The 17,456-nt window shown below is 39.0% G+C and overlaps 1 pseudogene; it reads left to right on the top strand.

Annotated features, from left to right (window-relative positions):
- The first annotated feature begins 4,204 nt into the window (after positions 1 to 4,204).
- The window catches only part of LOC115126959 (plakophilin-3-like), a 68,224-nt pseudogene continuing 54,972 nt past the window's right edge, over positions 4,205 to 17,456 (top strand).

Consider the following 17,456-nt stretch of genomic DNA (forward strand, 5'->3'; position numbering starts at 1 on the left):
AAAATCTCACTCTCTCTCACCGTCTCTCTCTCTCTCTCACTCTCTCCCTCTCTCTCACACACACACACACACACACGTGCATCGCACCTACAGGACTAAACATCTCTCCGGGAAGAAGAAGGGCGGGGATCTATGTTTCATGATTAACCACTCATGGTGTAATTGTAACAACATACAAGAACTCAAGTCCTTTTGTTCACCTGACCTTGAATTCCTCACAATCAAATGCCGACCGTATTATCTCCCAAGTGAATTCTCCTTGGTTATTGTCACAGCCGTGTATATCTCCCCTCAAGCCGATACCACGATGGCCCTCAAGGAACTTCACTAGACTCTATGCAAACTGGAAACAATATATCTTGAGGCTGTATTTATTGTAGCTGGGGATTTTCAAAAAGAAATTTTGAGAACAGGGCTTCCTAAATTCTGTAGCACTCGCGCTGGAAAAACACTCAATCACTGCTACTCTAACTTCCGCAATGCATACAAGGCCCTTCCCAGCCATCCTTTCGGCAAATCCAACTACGACTCCATTTTGCTCCTCCCGTCCTATACACAGAAACTCAAACAGGATGTACCCGTGCTAAGGACTAAAATAAAAAACCCTGTGCTGTGCAATTGGGTCCTGGACTTCCTGACGGGCCGCCCCCCAGGTGGTGAAGGTAGGAAACAACATCTCCACTTCGCTGATCCTCAACACTGGGGCCCCACAAGGGTGTGCTCAGCCCCCTCCTGTACTCCCTGTTCACCCATGATTGCGTGGCCATGCACACCTCCAACTCAATCATCAAGTTTGCAGACGAGACAGCCTACAGGGAGGAGGTGAGGGCACTCAGAGTGTGGTGTCAGGAAAACAACCTCTCACTCAACGTCAACAAAACAAAGGAGATGATCGTGGACTTCAGGAAACAGCAGAGGGAGCACCCCCTTATCCACATCGACAGGACAGCAGTGGAGAAGGTGGAACGTTTAAGTTCCTCGGTGAACACATCACGGTCCACATCGACGGGACAGCAGTGGAGAAGGTGGAACGTTTAAGTTCCTCGGTGAACACATCACGGTCCACATCGACGGGACAGCAGTGGAGAAGGTGGAACGTTTAAGTTCCTCGGTGTACACATCACGGTCCACATCGACGGGACAGCAGTGGAGAAGGTGGAACGTTTAAGTTCCTCGGTGAACACATCACGGTCCACATCGACGGGACAGCAGTGGAGAAGGTGGAACGTTTAAGTTCCTCGGTGAACACATCACGGTCCACATCGACGGGACAGCAGTGGAGAAGGTGGAACGTTTAAGTTCCTCGGTGAACACATCACGGTCCACATCGACGGGACAGCAGTGGAGAAGGTGGAACGTTTAAGTTCCTCAGTGTACACATCACGGACAAACTGAAAAGGTCCATCCACACAGACAGTGTGGTGAAACCCTCACCAACTTTTACAGATGCACAATTGAGAGAATCCTGTCGGGCTGTATCACCGCCTGGTACGGCTGTAACACCGCCTGGTACGGCAACCGCACCGCCCTCAACGGCAAGGCTGTCCAGAAGGTAGTGAGGTCTGCACAACGCATCACCGGGGGCAAACTACATTCCCTCCAGGACACCATACAGCACCCGATGTCACAGGAATGCCAAAAATATCATCAAGGACAACAACCACCCGAGCCACTGCATGTTCACCCCGCTATCATCCAGAAGGCGAGATCAGTACAGGTGCATCAACGCTGGGGCCGAGAGATTGAAAAACAGCTTCTATCTCAAGGCCATCAGACTGTTAAAGAGCCATCACTAGCACAGAGAGGCTGCTGCCTACATACACACTTGAAATCTGCCCACTTTAATAAATGGATCACTAGTCATTTTAATAATGCCAATTTAATAATGTTTACATGTCTTGCATTACTCATCTCATCTGGAATTTTCCAAGCAGTTTAAAGGCACAGTCAACTTAGTGTATGTAAACTTCTGACCCACTGGAATTGTGATACAGTGACTTTTAAGTGAAATAATCTGTATTTTATACTTATCTACTGCATCTTAGCCTATGCCGTTCTGTCATTGCTCATCCATATATGTATATGTATATATTCTTATTCCATTCCTTTACTTAGATTTGTGTGTATTAAGGAGTTATTGTGGAATTGTTAGATATTGCTGCATAGTAGACATTACAGTGAAATGCTTACTTTAATCTATTCATCAATACCAATGCTGACAAATCTACACTTAAGTGGTTAAGTGCGACAACATGCCCCGGTCTACATTCAGAGTACCTTTACATGCACAGTAATAATCCGAGATTCATTTGATTTTGGTAGTAGATAGATTATGCAATAGTCATGTAAACACATTACTCTTCTTCTCTTAATTGGTATAAAGTCAAAATCGAAGTAAGCATTACACGGTTTAAAAACACCTGGTTTTCCGAGCAGTCTTTCGAATTATTAGGATATATAAATGCCGACGCTGGGGCAATTGTGCTCCACCTTATGGGACTCCCGATCACGACCGGTTGTGATACAGCCCGGAATCGAAACAGGGTCTCTAGTGACTCTAGCACTGAGATGCGGTGCCTTAGACTGCTGCGCGAGTGAAGTTCGTAACAAATTCTTACACACTTTATATGTCCGAAATCAGAATCAAATATGCTTCCCAAAAATAACATCGCTGCAGTGCTTAAGGTGAGCCTGCCGGAACAGGATTCGGCACCTCTCCGAACAAAGTTAATTCGAGTTGCCTCTTTGTTAATTGTCCTGCCCCACGGCCTGATATTCTAAGAGTTGATTCGGGTTGGGTCGGACAGTGTTTGTGGTTTGCGTAACATTGTAACCTTTGTTTGAGACCAATGCGTGGCCATAGCTGTGTGAGTAGCGCGCCTGTATCTCTCACAGAACTAGAATGAGATTCACTTTGTATGATCTGCCTCCCACGCTCTGCTCTGATAGACATGATCCTACAACTCTCCTATTTTCAGCGTTGCACTTCCTCATTTATTTGTTTATAGAATCATAGACGCGCTGAGGGTTCTGGAAAAGGGATCTGGAATTGAAATATATTTGCCAAAGTTAGCTATTGAATAACTGATGTTCAGAAATAAATTAAATGATTCAGAATGTCCTACTACACCATGCAAATGCCCGTCATTTTGTCACAGAGGATCAACAGTTTATTTAATTGCTGTGGATTGTGCGTAACCCAATAACATGACATGGCCTACAGTCGGAGACGCGCGGCAAATCTGTCAGTGAACAAGCATGCGGTCAAAACAAGCCTTTCGCAATATGTCAAATACAATCGGGAGAAAACACCGGTTGGAAACCAAATGGCTACTGCTGAGAAAAAAAGAATGCTAATCTGTCTGCTACCAAAAATATTGAATCAACTTCCAAATATTGTTTAAAATCGCGTCGGCCATCGTCGGTGAGTGAGATGCGCATAATTGGGGTGAATCAGTGAAACTGGAACGCATGTTTAGGACTATAATTTCCTCTTCATATTGTAGCCTACAATGTGTGTCTCCAAACACCTAGCCCTAGGTTATTGATAGATTCAAGGTCGTTTTTATTGATCTCAGATTCTCAGTTTGTCAGTGTCAAAGTAGTCTGTCATTTCGATCATTTGTGCGGCATTAAAGAAAAGTCTCCAGTCGTGTAAAATTATGTAAAATTACATGAAATGCGTTTATAAAAGAAACGTGTTTTCCCTTACCAATCTATTTCCGGACCCTAGGCTACTAAAATGTTCCCCATGTATAAATGCCTCTACTCTATTGCCCTATGCCACTACGCAAATGCGATGATATGCATGCAATGCTTTGTTAGGTATGTTGTTGTTGTTTTTCTCATGATGTCCCGTACCTCAGAGTTTCCCATGTCACCCCCTCTCCAGCTTACTGTTAGTTCCGGCACTTCCCGATTTACAAATGAAGCACATGACCTGTGTGCTAGAAAGTTTATTTTGATTGGCGATGTTCTGCATTTATCATAGTGCCATCATGTAGCCTTTTTCAGATGTGTCCATGTAAACATAATGATTAGGGGAATCGTTCTTCTTAGCAAAGCAATAACTACTATATGAATCTAACTATCCACAATAATCGCATTATTGTGTGCATGTAACCGTACTCAATGAGAGAGTTTATTTTCCTGTGCCAGGTAGCCTACTCTCCCTCACAGACTCCACCCCGTTGTTATTTCAGCATATACTGTATAGTTCATTACCGAGGGAGCAGTCGTAAGAAAAGTATCTCACACAGGAACGAGCAACTCAACACCGAATACCGACTTTACCGATGATCAAATTAATTATTTCCAGATCAGACATTGTTTAGACGAGAAACACACATTGCGCTCTCGGTTGGAATCCTTGGAACTTTTAAATTGCCTTCCGAGTTTCGACAATGAGTTTCGGGGCTCAAGATCATGTCTTTCTGTCTGCTTTGCAGCCCAATAGCGCCGTCAGTACTTACGCGGTCCCGTCCGAGATCCAACTCGAGGGGAAAGGGGGCAACCTGTCGGATGAGATGACCCGGGCCAAGCGGGTCCAGCAGCAGGTTGCTATGCGGCTCGCCGAGAAAACCTCGACGCTTTCACGACAGAACGGCTCAGCCACACACTATACCTCCTCAGGTAGGACCTAGCCTCCTATGGCGACATGGTACTCAAATGTACCATAGACTACCTATTACATTGCTGCGCTCAGAGACAATTTACTGACTTGATTTGATACATAAGCAAACTATTGACAGTGCTCAATCCACCTGTAGCAACTCTCGGTAGAACTGCATTGCAATGTGATACATTTGCCTCATGGCACAACAAACTGCTTAATACTGTTATATAAATATACCTTTCTTTCTTCAAACATGTATACAACATTGTGTAAAATTATCATAAAGTCTACAAATGTTGAATTACCCACAATCCTCTAAAAACAGGCATGCTGCAAGTTATTGCAAGAACTTAAAATATTATTTAAAATAAAAAATATTATTTAAAATACTTAGATTTTGAGCAACATACAGGAGTTGGATTTATTCTTAACTTTTTTTGGTTAAATTAAATTAACAAATCATGTAAACAACTTGCATGAATTCGTACTAATTATTTTAAAAATTATTCAATTAATTTGAGTCATTTAGCAGATGATGTTATCCAGAGCAACTTAGAGTAGTGAATGTCTACATTCTCTTACTTATTTTCCCCATACTGGTCCCCCTGGGAGTCTCTCTCTCTCTCTCCCCTCTCTCCATCTCTCTCCCCTCCCTTTCTCTCTCTCTCTCCCCTCTCTCCATCTCTCACCCCTCCCTTTCTCTCTCTCTCTCCCCTCTCTCCATCTCTCACCCCTCCCTTTCTCTCTCTCTCTCTCCCCTCTCTCCATCTCTCTCCCTTCCCTTTCTCTCTCTCTCCATCTCTCACCCCTCCCTTTCTCTCTCCCCCCTCTCTCCATCTCTCACCCCTCCCTTTCTCTCTCTCCCTCCCCTCTCTCCACCGGCTACCTCAGTCTTTGTATAAGCCTGTATATAATAAAATAAACTTTATTTTTTTTGGGGGGGGGGTTATAGCAGTGCTTTAGCATGAAGTTTTTATACAATTGAATCTTTAGCTGACAGACTCAAACAAGGCTTTCATAGATCGGTTAGTTGACGACGCGCGCGCTTCAACGGGGCAGACGGTCTGTGTGTTGTTGTTGTGATTCTGAATGGCCAGATAGCTAGCAACAATGACAAGAAGCTGCCATGTGGAGAATCGTAAGTGGCTGGTTTCAGCTAGTTTTATCTTGTTCTTGATACCATGTCTTGTTTTGATGTTTTGACAGTTCTCACACCTTTGCAACCATGGCAACCATAAAAAAGCCAGCTAACCATCAACTGCAGCAATGTATTTGAGTGACAACAAGTGCTCATTGTCCAAATGTATTTATGTATTCAATAAACATTTGAGACTAAATATAGTTGACATGTTGTCAACAATCTAAGCCAAACCCGTCGCTTTTGTTGCTAAACAAACAACCCATCTATAAAATGAACTCACTGCCAGGAGAAAGAGAAAGAGAGAGTGAGGAACTGTCACCAAGGACTAGGTTGAAAGAAATAGCTTTCAGTGAAACAAGGCCTTGAGTGAGATCCAGAAGATTGGGTTACAGGTGTTGCTCAGGCTGAGTCTGCTCTAAGATGACCTATGAACTCACAGATACCCCGAAACAATGAGGACTAGGGTGAAAATAAAGCGCTTCAGTCAGACCTGGTTCAATCAGACTTGTTTCAGTGAGATATGGTTTAGTCAGAATTGGTTCAGTGAGACTTGGTTCAGTGAGACTTGGTTCAGTGAGACTTGGTTCAGTGAGACTTGGTTCAGTGAGACTTGGTTCAGTGAGACTTGGTTCAGTCAGACTTGGTTCAGTGAGACTTGGTTCAGTGAGATTGAGTTACAGGTCTGTCTTAGTCCGCTTTAGAGAGGAGAGGGTTTAATGTATATGTAGTTAATGAGAGGTGGAGAGACCAGGTTTCTGTGATTCTTGTCTGCCCAGTCTTGTCAGGGAAATTACATATCAATGGTCTTTCTCTCTGTCAACACAAAGCAGGCTGGGTGTCTAAGTGGTCTTGTTATGTAAGCTCTCTGGGACTGGCAAGGATTAGCTAAACTGTGGTACTCCCTGGATGTTAAGTTAAAAGTTTCCTAAAGTCTTCAGAGTTATCCCAGGTGTTAAATTATGGTGTTCAGTAGTCAGTGACAGTGTTGGCCCCAGGCTGCTACCAGGAGAGACTGACAATTATTTTGATGTAGACAAAGAGCATATTTTCATCAGAATCATTAAGCATAGGCTCCTGAGTGGCGCAGCGGTCTAAGGCACTGCATTTTAGTGCAAGACGTGTCACTGCAGTCCCTGGTTTGAATCCAGGCTGTATCACATCTGGCTGTGATTGGGAGTCCCATAGGGCGGTGCACAATTGACCCAGCGTTGGCTGGGGTAGGCCGTCATTGTAAATAAGAATTTGTTCTTAACTTACTTGCCTAGTTAAATAAAGGTTAATTACATTTGTTTAAAAAAATGTGGACTTGTTCATCCGTTTAGAAAATTCCACAGAACAAGCAGAATAAAGTCGGTAATTTTTCAAGCAAGCACCACTGCTGAGGTTTACAGACCTCTGTCAGGACTGTGTTCCCCAATATAATGTAACCAGTTGATATTATGTTTTAAATCAATTGTTATTGCTTTTTTATTGACTTTAATATACATGTGGCAATTTAGCAACTATGATTTGTTATCTATAATGGTTATGAGAAATGATACATTATTGTGCACTTTTGACAAAGGCCTATAGATGGATGTGCACGTATATATTTTTCCAATGCAGGCCTTATATTATCATTCCAATGCAGGCCTTATGTTATCATTCCAATGCAGGCCTTATATTATCATTCCAATGCAGGCCTTATATTATCATTCCAATGCAGGCCTTATGTTATCATTCCAATGCAGGCCTTATATTATCATTCCAATGCAGGCCTTATATTATCATTCCAATGCAGGCCTTATATTATCATTCCAATGCAGGCCTTATATTATCATTCCAATGCAGGCCTTATATTATCATTCCAATGCAGGCCTTATATTATCATTCCAATGCAGGCCTTATATTATCATTCCAATGCAGGCCTTATGTTATCATTCCAATGCAGGCCTTATATTATCATTCCAATGCAGGCCTTATATTATCATTCCAATGCAGGCCTTATATTATCATTCCAATGCAGGCCTTATATTATCATTCCAATGCAGGCCTTATATTATCATTCCAATGCAGGCCTTATATTATCATTCCAATGCAGGCCTTATATTATCATTCCAATGCAGGCCTTATATTGTCATTCCAATGCAGGCCTTATGTTATCATTCCAATGCAGGCCTTATATTATCATTCCAATGCAGGCCTTATATTATCATTCAATGCAGGCCTTATATTATCATTCCAATGCAGGCCTTATATTATCATTCCAATGCAGGCCTTATATTATCATTCCAATGCAGGCCTTATATTATCATTCCAATGCAGGCCTTATATTATCATTCCAATGCAGGCCTTATATTATCATTCCAATGCAGGCCTTATATTATCATTCCAATGCAGGCCTTATGTTATCATTCCAATGCAGGCCTTATATTATCATTCCAATGCAGGCCTTATATTATCATTCCAATGCAGGCCTTATATTATCATTCCAATGCAGGCCTTATATTATCATTCCAATGCAGGCCTTATATTATCATTCCAATGCAGGCCTTATATTATCATTCCAATGCAGGCCTTATATTATCATTCCAATGCAGGCCTTATATTATCATTCCAATGCAGGCCTTATATTGTCATTCCAATGCAGGCCTTATGTTATCATTCCAATGCAGGCCTTATATTATCATTCCAATGCAGGCCTTATATTATCATTCCAATGCAGGCCTTATATTATCATTCCAATGCAGGCCTTATATTATCATTCCAATGCAGGCCTTATGTTATCATTCCAATGCAGGCCTTATATTATCATTCCAATGCAGGCCTTATATTATCATTCCAATGCAGGCCTTATATTATCATTCCAATGCAGGCCTTATATTATCATTCCAATGCAGGCCTTATATTATCATTCCAATGCAGGCCTTATATTATCATTCCAATGCAGGCCTTATATTATCATTCCAATGCAGGCCTTATATTGTCATTCCAATGCAGGCCTTATGTTATCATTCCAATGCAGGCCTTATATTATCATTCCAATGCAGGCCTTATATTATCATTCCAATGCAGGCCTTATATTATCATTCCAATGCAGGCCTTATATTATCATTCCAATGCAGGCCTTATATTATCATTCCAATGCAGGCCTTATATTATCATTCCAATGCAGGCCTTATATTATCATTCCAATGCAGGCCTTATATTATCATTCCAATGCAGGCCTTATATTATCATTCCAATGCAGGCCTTATGTTATCATTCCAATGCAGGCCTTATATTATCATTCCAATGCAGGCCTTATATTATCATTCCAATGCAGGCCTTATATTATCATTCCAATGCAGGCCTTATATTATCATTCCAATGCAGGCCTTATATTATCATTCCAATGCAGGCCTTATGTTATCATTCCAATGCAGGCCTTATATTATCATTCCAATGCAGGCCTTATATTATCATTTCAATGCAGGCCTTATATTATCATTCCAATGCAGGCCTTATATTATCATTCCAATGCAGGCCTTATATTATCATTCCAATGCAGGCCTTATGTTATCATTCCAATGCAGGCCTTATATTATCATTCCAATGCAGGCCTTATATTATCATTCCAATGCAGGCCTTATATTATCATTCCAATGCAGGCCTTATATTATCATTCCAATGCAGTCCTTATATTATCATTTAAAAAATATTTTTTTCATTTTGAGTACTCGATTATTCAACCCAAAAAATATGTGAGTGCTCGAACAGTTTAAAAATGTCAAATGCCCATACCTAATGTTGACTCACTGATCCAAACCTCGCATGAGGTTTACGGTACATTGCCTTCAGAAAGTATTCACCCCCCCACACACACTGTTGTGTTACAACCTGAATTTAAAATGGATTTAATTTAGATTTTGTGTCACTGATCTACACACAAATACCCCATAATGTCAAAGCGGAATTATGTTTTCAGAAATGTTTACAAATGAATTAAAAATTAAAAGCTGAAATGTCTTGAGTCGATAAGTATTCAACCCCTTTATTATGACAAGCCTAAATATGTTCAGAAGTAAACATTCCGTTTAACAAGTCGCATAATAAGTTGCATGGATTCACTCTATGTGAAATAATAATAATGTTTAACATTATTTTTAAATGACTACCTCATCTCTGTACGTCAGCAGTGAATTTCAACCACAAAGACCAGGGAGGTTTTCCAATGTCTCGCAAAGAAGGACAGTTATTGATAGTTGGGTAAAGATTTTTTTTTAAACAGACATTGAATGTCCGTTTGAGCATGGTGAAGTTATTAATTACACTTTGGATGGCGCATCAATACACCCAGTCACTACAAAGATACAGGCGTCCTTCATAACTCAGCTGCTGGAGAGGAAGGAAACCGCTCAGGGATTTCACCATGAGGCCAATGGTGATTTTAAAACATTTACAGTTTAATGGCTGTGATCGGAGAAAACTGAGGATGGATCAACAACGTTGTACGTGCTCTACAATACTAACATGAATAACAGAGTGAAACGGAGGAAGCCTCTATAGAATACAAATATTCCAAAACATGCATCCTGTTTGCAATAAGGCACTAAAGTAATACTGCAAAACAACATGTCTAAATGAACTTTATGTCCTGAATACAAAGTGTTATGTTTGGGGAAAATCCAACACAACACATCACTGAGTACCACTCTACATATTTTCAAGCAGGGTGATGGCTGCATCATGTTAGGGGTATGCTTGTCATTGGCAAGAACTAGGGAGTTTTTTTTTAGGATAAGAAAAAATGGAATAGAGCTAAGCACAGGCAAAAATCCTGGAGGAAAACCTGGTTTAGTCTGCTTTCCAACAGATACTGGGAGACAAATTCACCTTTCAGCAGGACAATAACCTAAAGCAGAAGACCAAATATACACTGGAGTTACTTACCAAGATGACATTGAATGTTCATGGGTGGCCTAGTTACAGTTTTGACTTAAATTGGCTTGAAGATCTATGGCAAGACTTGAAGAATTTAATAAAGAATAATGTGCAAATATTGTACAATCCAGGTGTGCAAAGCTCTTAGATACTTACACAGAAAAACTCACAGCTGTAATCGCTGACAAAGGTGAATCTAACATGTATTGAGGGATGTGAATACTTATGTAAATGAGATATTTCTGTTTAATTTTCAATACATTTGCAAAAACATGTTTTCATTTGGTCATTATGGTGTATTGTGTGTGTAGATGGGTGAGGAAAAAAATCTATTTAATAAATGTTGAATTCAGGCTGTAACACAACAAATGTTGAATAAGTGGTGTATTCTCTAGGCAGCCAGAGACACATACCTGAGAGGAACAGTACAACATGTCTTCTTCTATCTAGGTCAACTGAGTGCAAACTGAACAAACAAACAGAGTAGCTCTCCCCAATTCATGTTTAAAGCGGGACTACGTTGAAATAGATAAAAGGGTTGCACTTAAACAAATTGCTAACTACACTAACTACAGTGGTAGGCCCATGCCGTTTAGGATGAGGGAGAAACGATAAAGTTGTTTATGTGCGAGGCCTTATTTCTATTACAACATATTGGATGACTCTCATTCATCTTCCATTCACCCAGCTCTATAAGGTAGTAGTTTTGGAATTGTTAGCTAGATTACTTGTTGGTTATTACTGCATTGTCGGAACTAGAAGCACAAGCATTTCGCTACACTCGCATTAACACCTGCTAACCATGTGTATGTGACAAATAAAATTTGATTTGATTTGATGTAACAGCGATCGGTTTAGGTTTACTACATGATACTCTAATTTTCCCTTTCCACACATCATGAGGTTGCTACAACCTATTCTATGAATACAAGTTCTATGACGTAGATGCACAGTTCAAGATAAATTTGAGTAATCAAGGTGGCAGACAGTGACACATTCAATACCAACTTGCACACTCTTGCCTGAATCTAGCTGATCTAGGGTGTAATCATTAGTCAACCAGTTGCAAACATGAGTTTCTATTGGACAAATCCAGGTACGTTTATCCTCGTTTCGTTCCATTTGCTTCCGTTTAAGAAATGTTTTTCAACAGAATCAGCGGAATGAATACACCCCTGATCACACGTAAACACAGTTCACTTTCATAGCAGCCAGATAGTTGTATAATTCCTTCTCGCATCTACTAACTAGCTGCATTCCCTAGCTAAGTAAGTGAAAGTGAAAGTTTAAAACATTTGAAATATCTCTCTCTTTGTGTTGCTCCTCCATTTTTTATATTTTTTATTTGTTCTTAACTGTTCAACTATTGTCTTTCTCTCTTTGAGTGAACTACTCACCACATTTTATGCACTGCAGTCTAGCTAGCTATAGCTTATGCTTTCAGTACTAGATTCATTCTCTGATCCTTTGATTGGGTGGACAACATGTCAGTTCATGCTACAAGAGCTCTGATAGGTTGGAGGACATTCTCCGGAAGTTGTCATAATCACTGTGTAAGTCTATGGAAGGGTGTGAGAACCATGAGCCTCCTAGGTTTTGTATTGAGGCCAATGTACCCAGAGGAGGATGGAAGCTAGCTGTCCTCCGGCTACACCATGGTGCTACCCTACAGAGTGCTGTTGAGGCTACTGTAGACCTTCAAGGCAAAACAGGTGTGTTTTAATCAATTATTTGGTGACGTGAATATATTAAGTATAGTTTTATCTAAAAAGGATAACTTTTTTAAATATTTCACAATTTTTATTTTGGTGAAATTCACTGAGGAGGATGTTCCTCCACCGACTAACTACAACTTTGAAGGTTTAATGAAGCCTTCCGGATGCTTTGAAGCATGTTTTACTGTTGTAAGGTATTGTATCATAGAGGCTGAATAGCTATCCCAGTTTAGGATAATATTTTAATGCAAGTAGTCTCCTAACCCCACAGCCTTTGTATGAGTAGGAAGTGAAATTAAATGCAGAGTAGCCCAGTATCCCAGTAGCCCAATATCCCAGTAGCCAAGTATCCCAGTAGCCCAGTAGCCTAATTGCCCCATTGGCCCAGTAGCCTATTGGCCCAGTATCCCAGTAGCCTATTGGCCCAGTTGCCTATTGGCCCAGTATCCCAGTAGCTTTTTTGGACCAGTATCCCATTAGCCTAGTAGCCTATTGGCCCAGTAGCCTATTGGCCAAGTATCACAGTAGCCTAGTAGCCTATTGGCCCAGTAGCCCAGTAGCCTATTGGCCCAGTATCACAGTAGCCTATTGGCCCAGTAGCCTAGTAGCCCAGTAGCCTATTGGCCCAGTATCCCAGTAGCCTAGTAGCCTATTGGCCCAGTAGCCTAGTAGCCTATTGGCCCAGTAGCCTATTGGCCAAGTATCACAGTAGCCTAGTAGCCTATTGGCCCAGTAGCCCAGTATCCCAGTAGCCCAGTAGCCTATTGGCCCAGTAGCCTAGTAGCCTATTGGCGCAGTAGCCTAAATGAATGAATATTCTATTCCAGTGACAGCTCAGGACCCTGCTGCCTTAATGGAGATATCCAATCACTTAGTCAGTAATAGTCACCTTAAGCAATCTATTGAACAACACCGTGTATGGCAATGGGAAGTGCAGTTTATTATTACAATACAATGTTGTTTTCTGTGAGATGGTGCTACAAGTCACTGGCAGGGATTTCAGAACAAATACACTGTAGACTTTTCACACTATGAATGCAGTTATGCGTTATGTGCTAGTAGAACAACACACAGACAATACTAGAGCAAGGGATAAAACATCCACAGATGACATCTTCCTGAGGGGATTGCACCTTTTATTCAAATTCCGCTTTTTTTTCTGCAGGGAGAAATGTAATGGCTGTAAATAGAGAATACAAATAAATACATACCATAATACAATACTTATTTGTAACATAATTCATAACATTTGATCAATACTACGAAATATCGTGATGTATTGATAACATTGTTAACGGATGAGTAACGTATCATTGATTTGGATCAGAACACAATGAAAATGGATTTCTTCAATTCACGTTTGTAAGCCTGTGGGCCTAGACAGCAGTCTGATCTCTGGAAATAGACTCCCAATTTCAGATGTTTGAAAAGGACGTGGATATATATCTTCATCAAATGAATTAAATGAATCAAATGAATTAAATGAATCAAATGGATTAAATGATTAAATGTTTGGCCGGCACTGGGTGTGAATTCATGATGCTGTGGGAGTGGGAGCACATTGCTTAGGTCACTGCACCACCACAGTAGCAAGCCATGAGAATACTCAATGATATTTGATGGTAAGAGTGCATTGTATTTCATTATTTTAGTTATTTTGTTTGTTTTAAGCCTGACCCTAGTGGTTAGAACATTGGACTAGTAACCGCAAAGGTTGCACGATCAAATCCCCGAGCTGACAGGGTAGAAAATCTGTCGTTCTGGCCCTGAACAAGGCAGTTAACCCACTGTTCCTAGGCCGTCATTGAAAATAAGAATTTGTTCTTAACTGACTTTCCTAGTTAAATAAAGGTTAACATTTTTTATTTTATTTTTAAAACAAAGACCTAAGCTTAACCACTCGGAATTAATGCCTAAACTGTTCATTTTTAAATGTACCTTGTAACCATGTGGAATTAATGCCTAAACTGTTCATTTTTAAATTCACCTTGTAACCATGTGGAATTAATGCCTAAACTGTTCATTTTTAAATTCACCTTGTAACCATGTGGAATTAATGCCTAAACTGTTCATTTTTAAATTCACCTTGTAACCATGTGGAATTAATGCCTAAACTGTTCATTTTTAAATTCACCTTGTAATCATGTGGAATTAATGCCTAAACTGTTCATTTTTAAATTCACCTTATAACCATGTGGAATTAATGCCTAAACTGTTCATTTTTAAATGTACCTTGTAACCATGTGGAATTAATGCCTAAACTGTTCATTTTTAAATGTACCTTGTAACCATGTGGAATTAATGCCTAAACTGTTCATTTTTAAATTCACCTTGTAACCATGTGGAATTAATGCCTAAACTGTTCATTTTTAAATTCACCTTGTAACCATGTGGAATTCATGCCTAAACTGTTCATTTTTAAATTCACCTTGTAACCATGTGGAATTAATGCCTAAACTGTTCATTTTTAAATGTACCTTGTAACCATGTGGAATTAATGCCTAAACTGTTCATTTTTAAATGTACCTTGTAACCATGTGGAATTAATGCCTAAACTGTTAATTTTTAAATTCACCTTGTAACCATGTGGAATTAATGCCTAAACTGTTCATTTTTAAATGTACCTTGTAACCATGTGGAATTAATGCCTAAACTGTTCATTTTTAAATTCACCTTGTAACCATGTGGAATTAATGCCTAAACTGTTCATTTTTAAATTCACCTTGTAACCATGTGGAATTAATGCCTAAACTGTTCATTTTTAAATTCACCTTGTAACCATGTGGAATTAATGCCTAAACTGTTCATTTTTAAATTCACCTTGTAACCATGTGGAATTAATGCCTAAACTGTTCATTTTTAAATTCACCTTGTAACCATGTGGAATTAATGCCTAAACTGTTCATTTTTAAATTCACCTTGTAACCATGTGGAATTAATGCCTAAACTGTTCATTTTTAAATTCACCTTGTAATCATGTGGAATTAATGCCTAAACTGTTCATTTTTTAATTCACCTTATAACCATGTGGAATTAATGCCTAAACTGTTCATTTTTAAATGTACCTTGTAACCATGTGGAATTAATGCCTAAACTGTTCATTTTTAAATGTACCTTGTAACCATGTGGAATTAATGCCTAAACTGTTCATTTTTAAATTCACCTTGTAACCATGTGGAATTCATGCCTAAACTGTTCATTTTTAAATTCACCTTGTAACCATGTGGAATTCATGCCTAAACTGTTCATTTTTAAATTCACCTTGTAACCATGTGGAATTAATGCCTAAACTGTTCATTTTTAAATGTACCTTGTAACCATGTGGAATTAATGCCTAAACTGTTCATTTTTAAATGTACCTTGTAACCATGTGGAATTAATGCCTAAACTGTTAATTTTTAAATTTACCTTGTAACCATGTGGAATTAATGCCTAAACTGTTCGTTTTTAAATTCACCTTGTAACCATGTGGAATTAATGCCTAAACTGTTCGTTTTTAAATGTACCTTGTAACCATGTGGAATTAATGCCTAAACTGTTCATTTTTAAATGTACCTTGTAACCATGTGGAATTAATGCCTAAACTGTTCATTTTTAAATGTACCTTGTAACCATGTGGAATTAATGCCTAAACTGTTAATTTTTAAATTTACCTTGTAACCATGTGGAATTAATGCCTAAACTGTTCGTTTTTAAATTCACCTTGTAACCATGTGGAATTAATGCCTAAACTGTTCGTTTTTAAATTCACCTTGTAACCATGTGGAATTAATGCCTAAACTGTTCGTTTTTAAATGTACCTTGTAACCATGTGGAATTAATGCCTAAACTGTTCATTTTTAAATGTACCTTGTTAACCATGTGGAATTAATGCCTAAACTGTTCGTTTTTAAATTCACCTTGTAACCATGTGGAATTAATGCCTAAACTGTTCGTTTTTAAATTCACCTTGTAACCATGTGGAATTAATGCCTAAACTGTTCGTTTTTAAATTCACCTTGTAACCATGTGGAATTAATGCCTAAACTGTTCGTTTTTAAATTCACCTTGTAACCATGTGGAATTAATGCCTAAACTGTTCGTTTTTAAATGTACCTTGTAACCATGTGGAATTAATGCCTAAACTGTTCATTTTTAAATGTACCTTGTAACCATGTGGAATTAATGCCTAAACTGTTCATTTTTAAATTCACCTTGTAACCATGTGGAATTAATGCCTAAACTGTTCATTTTTAAATTCACCTTGTAACCATGTGGAATTCATGCCTAAACTGTTCATTTTTAAATTCACCTTGTAACCATGTGGAATTAATGCCTAAACTGTTCATTTTTAAATGTACCTTGTAACCATGTGGAATTAATGCCTAAACTGTTCGTTTTTAAATTCACCTTGTAACCATGTGGAATTCATGCCTAAACTGTTCATTTTTAAATTCACCTTGTAACCATGTGGAATTAATGCCTAAACTGTTCATTTTTAAATGTACCTTGTAACCATGTGGAATTAATGCCTAAACTGTTCATTTTTAAATGTACCTTGTAACCATGTGGAATTAATGCCTAAACTGTTAATTTTTTAATTTACCTTGTAACCATGTGGAATTAATGCCTAAACTGTTCGTTTTTAAATTCACCTTGTAACCATGTGGAATTCATGCCTAAACTGTTCGTTTTTAAATTCACCTTGTAACCATGTGGAATTAATGCCTAAACTGTTCGTTTTTAAATGTACCTTGTAACCATGTGGAATTAATGCCTAAACTGTTCGTTTTTAAATTCACCTTGTAACCATGTGGAATTAATGCCTAAACTGTTCATTTTTAAATTTACCTTGTAACCATGTGGAATTAATGCCTAAACTGTTCGTTTTTAAATTCACCTTGTAACCATGTGGAATTAATGCCTAAACTGTTCGTTTTTAAATTCACCTTGTAACCATGTGGAATTAATGCCTAAACTGTTCATTTTTAAATTCACCTTGTAACCATGTGGAATTAATGCCTAAACTGTTCATTTTTAAATGTACCTTGTAACCATGTGGAATTAATGCCTAAACTGTTCATTTTTAAATGTACCTTGTAAC

This window comes from Oncorhynchus nerka, linkage group LG17 (genome assembly GCF_034236695.1).
Source record: "Oncorhynchus nerka isolate Pitt River linkage group LG17, Oner_Uvic_2.0, whole genome shotgun sequence".
Taxonomy (NCBI): Eukaryota; Metazoa; Chordata; class Actinopteri; order Salmoniformes; family Salmonidae; genus Oncorhynchus; species Oncorhynchus nerka.